This window comes from Canis aureus, chromosome 24, assembly GCF_053574225.1.
Source record: "Canis aureus isolate CA01 chromosome 24, VMU_Caureus_v.1.0, whole genome shotgun sequence".
NCBI classification, from domain to species: Eukaryota; Metazoa; Chordata; class Mammalia; order Carnivora; family Canidae; genus Canis; species Canis aureus.
Window position 1 is genome coordinate 20,146,098 of NC_135634.1, and position 13,582 is coordinate 20,159,679.

General features: G+C 37.5%; 1 protein-coding gene across 5 annotated transcripts in view; it reads left to right on the forward strand.

Moving 5' to 3' along the window:
- Nucleotides 1-13,582, forward strand: part of PALLD (palladin, cytoskeletal associated protein) — a 408,251-nt gene that overhangs the window by 40,265 nt on the left and 354,404 nt on the right. The window lies entirely within an intron of this gene.

Below are 13,582 nucleotides of genomic sequence, written 5' to 3' on the forward strand. Positions count from 1 at the left end.
TTTTTCCAATTCCTAACAGGCCAATGCAGGTAGAACGATGAATCCATTAACAAGGTGTGTCTATCCTACTCCAAATCAAAGTAATTTTACTACCATTGTATAATAGATAATATATACCTGTAACTTACATTGCCAATTAAAAAATTTCATACTTACCTACTCCCTTTCATCTGTAAATCTTAAAATCTTAACATTATTCATCTAGGATACTATGTAAAATGGCTTTAGCTCTTTGGAATTTCAAGGTGTGTCTTCTAACAAGACCTAGAAGCAGCCTGTTGCCTTCCAGCACAGAGTTCAGCTTCCCACACATAGCTCAGGAGCTCACAAAGCCATATTTTTCTCAGAACACAAGACTAGCTCTTAGCCTCCTCCAATTCAGAATGCACTTTGTGGTCTCTGCAATTTCTTGACTCCATGGGGTCTTCCTCAAGTCTTCAATTCCCCACATGTGTTTTTTCTCTTCTTTTGATGGTTTTTTGGCTTACACATTTTGACAAATCAGAAAAAGATCAAACCCAGCCAAAACCTGTCTTTCATTACAGTTTGCTCCAGTTGAAATGTTAAATTTTCTCACTTCCATGGAATTAGACTAAATTATGATCCAAACCGAAAGATGAATTGGGTTCATCTTTTCTCTCACTCCTATCCACATTGCAAATAACTCCTTTTTCTTTTGCCTCACTGAATGTATCTTTTGCCCTCTTTGCTTCACCTTTGTCTAGGTGGACTGCTCACTCCTCAGGTGGATTTATAGAAACACAACTTAGTTTGCCTTCCAGCATTCACACAAAATGCTATACCTACACAAATCACCTCCACTTAATGTCCACGGGATGATGGGTGACGACTATTAGAAGTTATCTGAGGCTGTTGGCATGTATTTCTCAAACACTCATCTGCACGGCTATATTTGGTCAGCCAATTACAGTAAACAGATCTGAGACTATCAAAGCAGTCAGCAAGCTTGAAGTCAGGGGTTAAAACATTACAGAGAGGAAAATGAAGGCTCAACAAAGAGAAATGGAGAAAGAGGAAAGGCTAACGGATTTGAAGCAGATGATTTCTGAAACTGTTCCAAGAAGAAATGAGAAAAGGCAGAGCTGAAGGTGGTTGAGTGCTAGAGACCATCAAGACAGCCATATACAAAACATTTCCAGATCAAATGTCCAGGAGAAATAAAATAATAAACAAGAATCCCCTGCTTTGCTGACCAGTTGTGGCATTCGCTCAGCTGCTTGTGAACAAATAGCTGTTTGCTCAGCACAACACTTATCTGACAGCAATCCTGAAGTGACATGAATCATTGCTGAAAAGACTAATGCTTACAGATTGCTTCCTTATGACTTAGAGTGTTAGGTATAGAAGAAATAGAAGGAAATGAAGACAATATCTCCTTTGGGTTCCCTATGTCTTCTCAATGGATCAGAAGAGAAACTCGAAAATATTCCTTTGGTCCAAACTGCCACAAAATTGTATTAAGATTATGAAAATATAAGTACTTAAATGTGAGGATTCATTAGTCTGTTCTTGCAGCTTTATCCCTCAGTATCCTCTGGTTATCTTTCATAGGCCCCTACAGATTCTCTTTCCACTCTCCTCCACCCCACTCTTCCCTAGAAAGCTGAACTGGGTGGACTACAATACATTCCTTCAAGGCTCCGTTTGGGTTCAGCCCTGGGGAGCTATGGCAGGTCAGAGGAATTTATGGTACTTAGTCCCCTGGCTACCTCCCTGTGGCCTTCTGTTGGCTCTCCCTATCCAAGGAAGGTCTTCACTCAAAATGATGTTCTTTTCTGTGTTCAGGAAACTGCTGCCTCCCTTCTGCCTCTAATTCTGCAGGCTCAAGAGTGGAAACAGCCTTTATAGCCCCAGGGTGATGCATTATCCCTTATGGTTTCCTTATACCTTGACAACACCTTTGGATCTAATCCTTTCATGAAACTTTCCTTGAGTCATTGGGATTTAGTGTATCCTCTCTTCCTCATTGGCACCAGGACTGATAACTTTTTCTGATTTGCCCATACCTCTGTTTATAAGATGACCCATAATCTTCACAATCTAGATAAGGGAACACGATCAATTCCAGAAATGTTTTACCCTGGAATTGCTAAGGTAAATTCTAGATTATTCACTGGCAAATTATCTGGCTCAGAAATTTTTTTTCCAGCTCTATCCTCCCTTTTACTCCTCATTGTTTGCTTTTAGGATTTTTAAGTAAGCCAATTCCAATTCTGTTAATTTGACAAAAGAATCACATTGATTTGAAAGTACAGAAACACATTTTATGTCATCAGTGGAATTTCCTTATTTATGCATTCTCTGTCAATGCGAAAAATAATGACTGACACTTTGTGGAGCATATATACTTGTCATTTTTCTAAGGACTTTATATCCATTCTCTCATCCAATCCTTGCAAGAGCTCTACAGGATAGGGATCTATTATTATTGTATCACTATTTTACATATAAGAAACTGAGGCTCAAGGAGGGAAGTAAAATACCCAAAGATATACCCCTGGTTAGTGGTGTATATGGGATTACTAACTGCAAAAGTTGGCTATTTGACAGACTTCCTAATTGTTCATGCTTTATGTATTTGAAGTGGTGATTTATGTACTTAATGGTGCATAACAAACCACTTCAAAACTTAGTGACTTAAAACAACAATCTATTATTTTCTTCCACTCACTAGACTATCTGAAGAGTAGCTACCACAGGTGTACTCTCAGGCATTTTTTTGGTGTGTTTATTACCCTGGCCTAAGTAAACTCTAATGAGTACAGAACACAGGGTACTATGGAGGAAGGGTGAGGAGGGTGGTTGGTACAACAGGGTTACAGTTTGAATTAGGAATCAAGATTGGAGGTAGGAAGAGGAGTCCAGATTAATGGTAAGGAAGAAGTGCCCAGCAGAAGAATCAGGAGTACCATTAAGAGTTGGGCTCTGTACTTCGAGCCCAGACTCCCTTCTTCAGTCATGTAACTTGCAGCATGATATGAACACAAATGTGCAAGCCAGAGGAAGAAGGAGAGCAGAACATCACACAGTTAAAGAAGGCATGGCCTACTTAGACTCTCACTGAACTCATTACTTAGATACAGAGAGAAAAGCCATAGCTAGTTTTACCCTCCAAAAAATTAAACTTGTACATTGCTGTGTTGAAGTTGTATCTGCTTTTTTAAAACTTGAGAATGACCATTTAATATAAAAAAAGTTTTGGGACACTTCATTTTCAAAATTATCTAAGATCCAATTCAATCACAGCTTCTCTAGTCTCAGGGGAGGTCTCAGGGGAGAGTAGAAGATGCAAAATCAAATAAAGGAGTTGCAATTTTAAATAAAATAATTACATACAACATTATTGAGTGTTGACATTTTTGTTTTTCAAAATAAGAACCAGATTAGGTAAGTGAAAATAATGTTTAAAGAAATATATACTTTCAAAAAAAAAAAAGAAATATATACTTTCTTCACTAAAATATTGCCTTAAATGTTTATTTTTATTGTAATGAAAACTTCAAGCTGGTTTTGTGATTTTTAGTCAGGTTTCCCACCAGTCTAGATGACATACATTTTAACAATTTTTTTAAATTTTTATTTATTTATGATAGTCACAGAGAGAGAGAGAGAGAGAGAGAGAGGCAGAGACACAGGCAGAGGGAGAAGCAGGCTCCATGCACTGGGAGCCCGACGTGGGATTCGATCCCGGGTCTCCAGGATCATGCCCTGGGCCAAAGGCAGGCGCCAAACCACTATGCCACCCAGGGATCCCTTTAACAATTTTTTTATTTCATCAACTGGCTGTGGTCCTCAGGTTCAGTGTAAGAATAATTACATACTACAAATAATTGGAAAAAATCCTTGATGACAATTTATTCTCTGGAATAGTGAATATATATAATTTGATAGAAACAGAGTAGCAATAGCTAACTCTAATTTATTCACTGTAACTGGCAACAAAAGAATATAGTTAATTAAGATCTTAAAGACTGGAAGTCCAGTATTTTAATCAATAATCTCAATCTTCTCACTAAACAAAATATTTCATTGCGAGTAGATTCTCTGTACTTTTATTCCCATTTTGAGTTTGTTGTTGTGTTTTTTAAAAATATTTTATTTATTTATCTACAAGGGACACAGAGAAAGAGGCAGAGACATAGGCAGAGGGAGGAGAAGCAGGCTCCATGCAGGGAGCCTGATGTGGGACTCGATCCCAGATCCCAGGATTACACCCTGAGCCAAAAGCAGACGCTCAACTGTTAAGCCACCCAGGGGTTCCCCCCCCCCCCATTTTGTTATTGAATGTCTATTTTGTGAATTTGAAATATATTATGCATGTGATGAACATTTATGAAACACTCCCTGAGGGTAAAACTCTGTCAGGTGTCAGAGGGTACCACAGTTTAGTCCATCACTTTAGTAAACCCAGAATTTGGGGAAGAAGACAGACAGGCAGATATGTGTAATTGGACATTTCTGCCTCTCAAGATATGGGTATAACTGTCTTCTACTCTTACCAAGTTTACGGCCTGTGAAAGTTTAAATTGTACCCTAGATTTCTTCCATTTCCTTCCTCACTGACTGGGCGCCTGTTTCTGTGTGTGGGCAGCTTCTGTGATGACTCAGTGGACTCATGTGAAAATTCAGCATCTCTTTAAGTCCAATGTTTAAAATGTTTTCATTCACACTCATTAGCCTAATAAACTTCACAGAAAATGGTATGAAAGGAAACAGGTGAGAAATCACAAGAATGCCCATAATATATATAAGGGAGCTAAGAGGACAGATCATCTGGAGAGCTTACTATCATTTCAAGACATTCATGTTCACCAATTGCCACCAATGACCACCATGCCTTTGTGAGATTTCACCCTTTAACAATTTTTTGTGCCTAGTCATGTGCCTAGTCCTTGCCTCTCTCCCCATCTTGCTCTTACCTCTTCTCAACCACTTCCACTTCTTTTTTCTTTCTTTCTTTTTTTTTTTTTTAAGATTCTATTTATTTATTCATGAGAGAGAGAGAAAGAGAGAGAAGCAGAGACACAGGCAGAGGAAGAAGAAGGCTCCATGCAGGAAGCCCGACATGGGACACAATCCTGGATCTCCAGGATCAGGCCTTAGGTGAAGGTGGTGCTAAACCGCTGAGCCACTGGGGCTGCCCACCCCTTCCACTTCTCAGCCTTCAGCCTTCCTTTCCTTCTCTTCTGATTGCAATAGAAGCTCCAAATTGTTTTTCCTTTACTAGACAGCACAATGCTCCCCTCCTCTGAGGTCTTAAATCATCTGGTACCTAGATATTTTCAACAAAGAATTCTCTCCCTAAAAGAAGTTCTTGTGCAAACTATAAATCAGATTTTAAAATTTTTCTCTCTTATTACATACTCCTAATTTAATGCAACAAAAATAATATTATATCATTAGTGATCGCTTATAGAAGTGAAATTTATATATCTCTATACAGATAAATAGAAATTAATATGTATAATTGTGGGACTATATGACGGTTATTTTTCTTTTTCTACTGTTTGTCAGAATATTGGGTAATAAGACAGTTTTGGAGTAATGAAAAACATCACTTAAAAAGACTATGTATAGGGGCTCCTGTGTGGCTCAATCAGTTAAATGTCTGACTCTTGACTTCAGCTCAAGTCATGATCTTAGTGTTGTAAGATCATTCCCCATGTCAGGCTCCTAGCTCAGCAGGGAGTCTGGTTGAGATTCCCAGATTCTCTCTCTCCCTTTCCCTCTACCCCTTCCCTCCCACCTAGCTCTCTCTATCTCTCTCTCTCTTTCTCTCTCTCTCAAATAAATAAATAAATATTAAAAAAAAAAGACTATATAAGTTTTAAGCCGATAATGATAAATCTGAAATCTGACCACTGGGTCAGAACCTTATGATTATATTGCTTGAACTAATTACAGAGACTAAAGGCTGTTTCCACATCTCTGGAGAAAATGTGCCAGGTATGAATATAATTCATCTTAAAGCAGAGGAAGGATAAAGTGCCAATGCTCTGATTTGGTGCAGAGCTGCAAGGTTAGAAGTGAATGACTTGTGACATCCAGTGACAATGGATGATGTTATATATCACATGGCTTCTGTCTCAGTTCCAATGAACTTGGCCTAAGAAGCTCAGGATATGAAGTTTATATGTGAACCAAAAATCCAGGCCACACTTAAGAAACACCTACCAAAAAAATTATAAATTCTGATAGAAATGCTAATACAGTGCAGATACAAGGCAAAAACGAACACTGCTGCTGGCCATCAGGTCAACAGAAACAGCTGCCCTACTGAAGTCATGTATAACAGAAAGCACTCTTTTACCAGAATAAATCTTTTCCTGACTTGACAATTTGATGGTAGGGGTAGGGTGTCTTATAGGGGAATCTTGCTATTCCTAAGCCTTACTCTTTTACAAAAAACCTACAAGGCAATAAGATCTTTACTACTCAGAGGAAACATAGGCAAATTACTTATACCAGTCACCCAAGGTCTTTATTCATAAATAGTATCCAACCACCAATAATCACCAGGTGTTACAGGAAAATAAATAGCAAAATGTGTTATTTTGGAAAAAGAAAAAAGAATAAAGCAGTGACATTTAAAATAGAATGACAAAGAGGTACCTGGATGGCTCAGGTAGTAGAACATGGGACTCTTGATCTTGGGGTTGTAAGTTTGAATCCCACGTTTGATGCAGAGTTTACTTAAAAAGAAAATTTTTAAATAGATCGATCAGTAGATAAATAGATAAAACAGAGTGGCAAAAATAAAAACTCCAGTGGATAGTCTGAAAAATCAAAAGATTGGACTGATTAAATGGAAGGAAAAGTTATGAAGTTTCTTAGAATGTAGATCACAATGAAAAAGAGAGGATAAATATGAGAAAAAAGGTAGAGACTGGAGGGAGACTTACGAGGCCAACATCTACTCAGTAGAATTCCCATCAAGAGAAAGAGAAAATGGGACTCCTGGGTGGCTCAGCTGTTGAGCGTCTGCCTTTGGCTAAGGGTGTGATCCTGGTTCCAGGATCAAGTTCCACAGTGGGCTTCCTATGAGGAGCCTGCTTCTCCCTCTGTCTATGTCTCTCTGCTTTTCTCTATATGTATCTCATGAATAAATAAATAAAATCTTTTTAAAAGAGAGAAAAAAAGAGATAATGGAGGGGAAGGAAATAAGAAAGGAAAATTAGTCTTAGATGGAGAAATACAGGCATCAAGGAAGCATTGGGTAGAATTGGTAGAATATATGTTAAAAGACTTATAGAACTCTTGATGAAATATCAGAATCAAAGAGGAAATTCTAAAAGCTTCTAAAGAATCAAAATAGATTACTCACAATGAAGAAGCTGCCCAATACCTGACATTTCGCCAGAGGCACTGAACACTTGAGAGCAATAATGCAAATTTTATTTGGTGCATATGTTTCAGAATGATGTCTGGAAGAACATACATCAAACCTTTGGAAGTTGAGGGAAGTAGAAAGGAAGATCCACTTTTTCCTTTCTCCCCTAATATTGTTTTAATTTTTAGGATCATCTTTTATTACTTCCATAATTAATTTAAAAGAAATTATTAACTCAATAGCAGTGAACAAAATTAATTAGCAGTGAAAGAGACTAGAGGCTGTTAATTCAGTTAGATGGTTGTTATGATAGTCGCCAGTAAGAAACTGAGGCAGAAAAAAACTACAATAACAGAAATCAGAGGCCAGATTCAAAGAGCATTTTTTAAAAAGATTTTATTTATTTATTTGAGAGAGAGAAAGCACAAGCAGAGGGAGGGGCAGAGGGAGAGGGGCAGCAGACTCCCTACTGAGCAGGGAGCCTAATCCCAGGTCCCTGGGATCATGACTTGCCCAAAGGCAGACACTTAACTGACCCAGGTGCCCCCCCAGATTCAAAGAGCATTTTGAAGATATTTGTGACAATTTAGTCAGCTATTGAAATTAAGAAGAAACAAGAAAGAAACGATGAAGATGATTCTTAAAATTCTTAGCTTGAATGACTAAATGAATGACCATTCAGTTAGGAAAGACAAAAGAGGAAGAGATTTACATTGGATATTAGGGAAAAGTTGATTATATGTTTATTTTGAGTTTGAGCAATAGGTAGAGCATTCATACAAAAGGCCTTGCCTGTGGTCTGAAATGGAGGCTGGAATTAGGGAAGAATGTCAGGTGTGGAGATAGCTGGGCCATGAGATATACAGACAAGAGAGACAAAGACTGATGGCAGAGCCTTATGGGAAGCCCTGCACATAAGGTAGCTGAGAGGGAAAAAAAAAAGTGCCACCTGGGAAGAAGCATTCAGAAAGAAAGAAGAATCTGGAGAGTTGAATGTCACAGCTAAAGAAGGACATTTTCAACAAAGAGGGGAAGTCTTTGCTACATCAAAGGATTAAGGAGGAAGAGTAAAAATGAAAGTTTTGGCAACTGACAATGTCATTTGAGAAATTTCAGGTTAATAAATGTTTAAATGGTCAAATAATCTTGTATAGTATATTAAATGCTTCATCAATTGTTCTCATATGGGTAACTATTACTGAGGGGCTTTTAATATCTTAGCAAGACAAGGGTAGAAAATCTCTTTCCAGGGTACATAATAGCTAGATTTCAAGAGGACATCTGAAGTCAAAGAGTCAACCCTTTAGGGATGGGTTTCCAGGATTCCAAGCTGAGGTCAAACCACATATCTAGGAATGCCAAGTCCAAAGAGAAGGCTGGGACTGATTCCAGGGCAGAGATCAAAGCCAACAGGAGCAAGACCAGAGCCAGAGGAAAGACTGAGAGTACAAGGACACCAAGAGCAACAAGATGGTCTGAGAGTCAGTCAGAGGACATTTTATCTACTGCTCTGTGTTTGAATCTAATATGTTTCCTGTCTTCAATCACTCCTCCTCTGTTTTATTAAAGTTGACAGGCAAATGAGGTATCTGATAGTATTTCCCACAGAAGAAAGTTTTAATCATTTATATCCCCAAGATCCACAACCTACACAAATAGCCATAGAGAGAATATTGATGCTTTTCTAATGTATATTATGATGAAAGAGATCATAATCTCCATTGTTGTAATAGGGGAGGTGGCTCCTTTACAATATTCAGCTTTTTACATCTTCCATTGAACATGTTTTCTGTTCTAAACTTCTCTAGTACATATTGCTAAATCATATGTCTGGCTCTACCTTTGTATTATCATCTTTTTAACCATATACATTCTATCTTTCCTTCTGTAGGGTAAGAGATACACATATGACATGTGCTTTACTCTCCTTTTAATTCTCTACATCCCTAGAACAATGTCTACAATGTTACATGTTCTTTTTTTTTTTACATGTTCTTTATCTAAGTTTATTATCACTTATTAATAAGTGATAACAAAGATAATGACCACTAAGGATTATTCATAGTATTTCCTTATATAGATTTTTATACTTTTAAAAGTATTTTAATGTACAAAAAGATCTTTTACTTTTATGAGAATTTCTTTTTTTTTTTTTTTTTAAAGATTTTATTTATTTATTCGTGAAAGACCAGAGAAAGAAAGGCAGACACAGGCAGAGGGAGAAGCAGGCTCCATGTGAGGAGCCCGATGTGGGACTCGATCCCGGGTCTCTAGGACCACGCCCTGGGCCAAAGGCAGACGCCAACAGCTGAGCCACCAGGCATCCCATGAGAATTTCTTAAACAGAAGAATTGATTACTATTTAATAGTTAGGCAACCTGAAGTTCAAGAAATTCAATTATTTTTTTCCAAAAGATTCAGTATTAAAGCCAGAATCCAGATTTCTTGGTTCCTAATTGAGTTTTCCTCTACTAACAGAGCGGCTATTAATTGTCTATAATAATTGATATTTGAAGAACTAAACCTATCCAATGCCAGTGGTTTTTATGGGGTGGTGGCAGGGAGATTGGAGTGGGGGGGTAAAGGGCAGGTGCTGGAGTGTGTTTGCATGTACTACTCTTCAAGAAACAGTTGGAAATATATTGTGTCATCATACTGTGCATTATCACAACGGGTGGAAAATGTTTGTGGCATTTAATGAGATGGGATGTTAACCACCTTGCAATACTGGCTACAACACAATGAGAATTAACCCATCTGAATAGCAATTACTCTCCTATTGAGAAATTCAGCAAGTTTAGGCAAACAAAGTGAATTATATTCACCTCTTCAAATTATAATCTTCCCTATCAAAAATCTGCAAAACAAAAGTCAAAACTTTTAGCCATTATTGAACATACGAATGTCAAGTGTCCAAAAATTAGTCTTACAGGAGGTAACTAAGCAAAAGCAAGAATTCAGCACACAATCCAGGCTCATGCTCATATTCTTTCTACATAAAAATACAATTCCTACATCCTCACAAAAATAATCACATAGGCAGCATGGTGTGTAATTTACACCAAGATTTAAAGAATTCTAAGCACCAAGGTGCCAGTTACAGGCTTCACTGAAATTGTAACTTGTCAATCACCCTTTACTTGTCTTAATAGAAAAGAGAGTTAAGTAGAGCTATCCTGAATCTTTTCTTAAAATCAGAAGCTTTCTGCTTCTCTTCCTTTGAGCATGCTTTAATAATTGAGTTACCTCAGACTTATGACTCTCTCTTGCTCAGGGTTTTCACAGGAGATCCCTGATTTCTGATGCTTCACATCAGCCTCTCTTTTGGCCCAAACGGATTCCTTTTGCCCATTCAGCAAAACAAAATGAAAGGAAATGTTATAGAAAGCTCTTTTTCTCACATTGCCACAAACTCTGTAACAAGTTTTATCCCTTTCAGGATAAAGCTTTCTTGGCATTTATGGCATGAAGCTACCCATCTTATTTTCCCTCCCATTATTAGCTCCCTTGTATTACATTTTAAAATATTTAGTATTGAGGGGCACCTGGGTAGCTCAGTCGGTTGAGTGTCTGACTCTTGGTTTCAGCAAGGTCATGATCTCAGGGTCATGAGATCAAGCCTCAACTCTGGCTCTGCCCTCAGCAGGGAGTCTGCTTGAGATTCTGTCCCTCTGCGCCCTCAACCCATTCATGTGCATGCTCTCTCCTTCTTTCTAAAATAAATAAATCTTTTAAAATATATTTAGGGCAGTCCAGGTGGTTCAGCAGTTTAGCACCGCCTTCGCTCCAGGGCGTGGTCCTGGAGACCCGAGATTGAGTCCCGTGTCAGGTTCCCGGCATGGAGCCTGCTTCTCCTTCTGCCTGTGTCTCTGCCTCTCTCTCTCTCTCTCTCTCTCTCTCTTTCTGTCTCTCATGAATAAATAAATAAAATCTTTTTTAAAAATAATAAATAAATAAATAAATAAATAAATAATCAAAATATATTTAGGGTATTGAAAAAAGTTTCCTATACTTTAACATTTAGAGACACATTTCTTTTTTTCTTTTTTTTTTTTTAAGATTTTATTTATTTATTCATGAGAGACACACACACACAGAGAGGCAGAGACACAGGCAGAAGGAGAAGCAGGCTCCATGTAGGGAGCCCGACGTGGTACTTGATTCCAGGTCTCCAGGATCATGCCCTGGGCTGAAGGCCTCACCAAACCGACCAGCCACCCGGGCTGCCTGAGACACATTTCTTAAAAGGATATATATACCTTTGGGATTTTTTATGGTGTTTAGGGGGAGAATGTAGAACTGAAGGAATATTTCAGGTACAAAAAAAGGTCTCACCTATGGCCCTTTAAAATGTAATTGTGACAGCAAATGAATGTTTTAGTTAATCAATAAATCATAAAATCTTTCCAAAGATTGGAGTGATGTGATTATTCTACATATTTGCCGCTTAGTTCTAAGCATGTGTTAATTTGTTTTCTGTTCATCTGGTATACTGGAGCAAATTGTTTCACTGTGATGCTTTATAAACTAACATGTATCACTGTGTATTCCCAATTAAATTTCAATTAAGAAACCTTATAATTATCTTATATTAACCAGCCAAGAACAGAAATACCTCATATTGGATCATACTTACACTAATAATGAGACCCTCAAGGTTTGGCATTTATGTTTACCTCAGATAGGCGTCCAAAAATTGTGATGATTATCCAAACTCTCCAAACATCTTGAGTCTGCAAAATTTGGCTGGCATTCTTGTGGGAACAAGCTTTTTCGCAAGAGCTCAGTATGTCTGCTTCAAATCCTGGCTCAAAGTCAGACTACAAAGGCAGATGAAAATGAGAGAGAAAATTTTATCTAAATATTTCAAAGCTTTAAATGGGTGAAGGTTCATGGGAAGGAACAGTTTATTTTCTTTAAAACCAGTTCAACATAATTTATACCTATTGCCACATTCATGTTTAACCTGTTACCATAGTCATAAATTGGACTTCTCTCCCTTAAAGTGAGAATAATCATTCAAGAAACTTTATATGAGATTTTTTTTAATAGTTTATTTATTTATTCATTCATGAGAAACACAGAGAGAGAGAAGCACAGACAGGCAGAAGGAGAAGCAGGCTCCATGCAGGGAGCCCGATGTGGGACTCGATCCTGGGTCTCCAGGATCACACCCTGGGCCGAAGGCGGCGCTAAACCGCTGAGCCACCCGGGCTACCCTATATGAGATATTTTATATTCTTGGATCCTTTCCCTGTTCTAACACACAAGAGTGACAATACCAAAATAAGCTGTGTTTTTATTCAAATAGTCCTGATATATAGACATAGTAAATAATTTAGAAGTATTTACTGAAGCAAGTAGGATATTAAGTAAGATAAAGAAAAAAATGGGAGTGAATATATTGATACTATATATAAATACTGATTATATACTTTCATAACTGAAAGAACCAATCATTCTTCTAAGTTAACAATCCACTCCCTTTTTTCTATCTGGAATATAGTAAGATGTTTTAAAGCCCTTGCCTTCAAATGAAAAGGTAAGCATAAAAAGAGAAGCTAATAGAATGAGGACCTACTAAAATCATGACATTCCAAGCTCAGGCCAAATTTGTTTTAAATTTAAATAAAATTATGAAATGAAATGAAATTTAACCCTTGACACTTTTTCAAATTACCTTGCTTCAGTTGTACCTATATTCATTCTGTTGTAGCTCATTCCTGTTCTCTAGAACAGAGGCAATTGCATAAAGTTGAACATAAAATAAAACTTGGTTTCCTATTGAATTTCAAATTTCACAGGGAATACTTCTGGAATAATTCCAGACCTCTGGGGGAAAATCTTTCCAACTCTAAAGCCTCTCCTCTAGCTTCACCACAATCACCCAAGTTTAGGATGCTATGATTTCGTGCTTACATTTTTCAGAATTTAGCCCTCCCTCAGCACCCCTCCCCCCAAGACTCACCTTATGGATGTTTTAAAAAAAGATATCTCACAGAAGTAGATAAATTTATAAAGTGTAACAAAGCTAGCTTCCAGAATTATAATTTGGGTCTTTTGTTTTAAACATCTTTGAGTATCTATGACCTGGGAGATGAGTTCTAATACTTTATTTCATTGAATTCTCACAACTGTCCTATCCCACTTTACAAATGAGAAAAACTGAGGCTTAGAGAAATTAGGTAACTTTCCCACAGTTTGTCAGCTGGGAAATGAGAAAATCTGAGT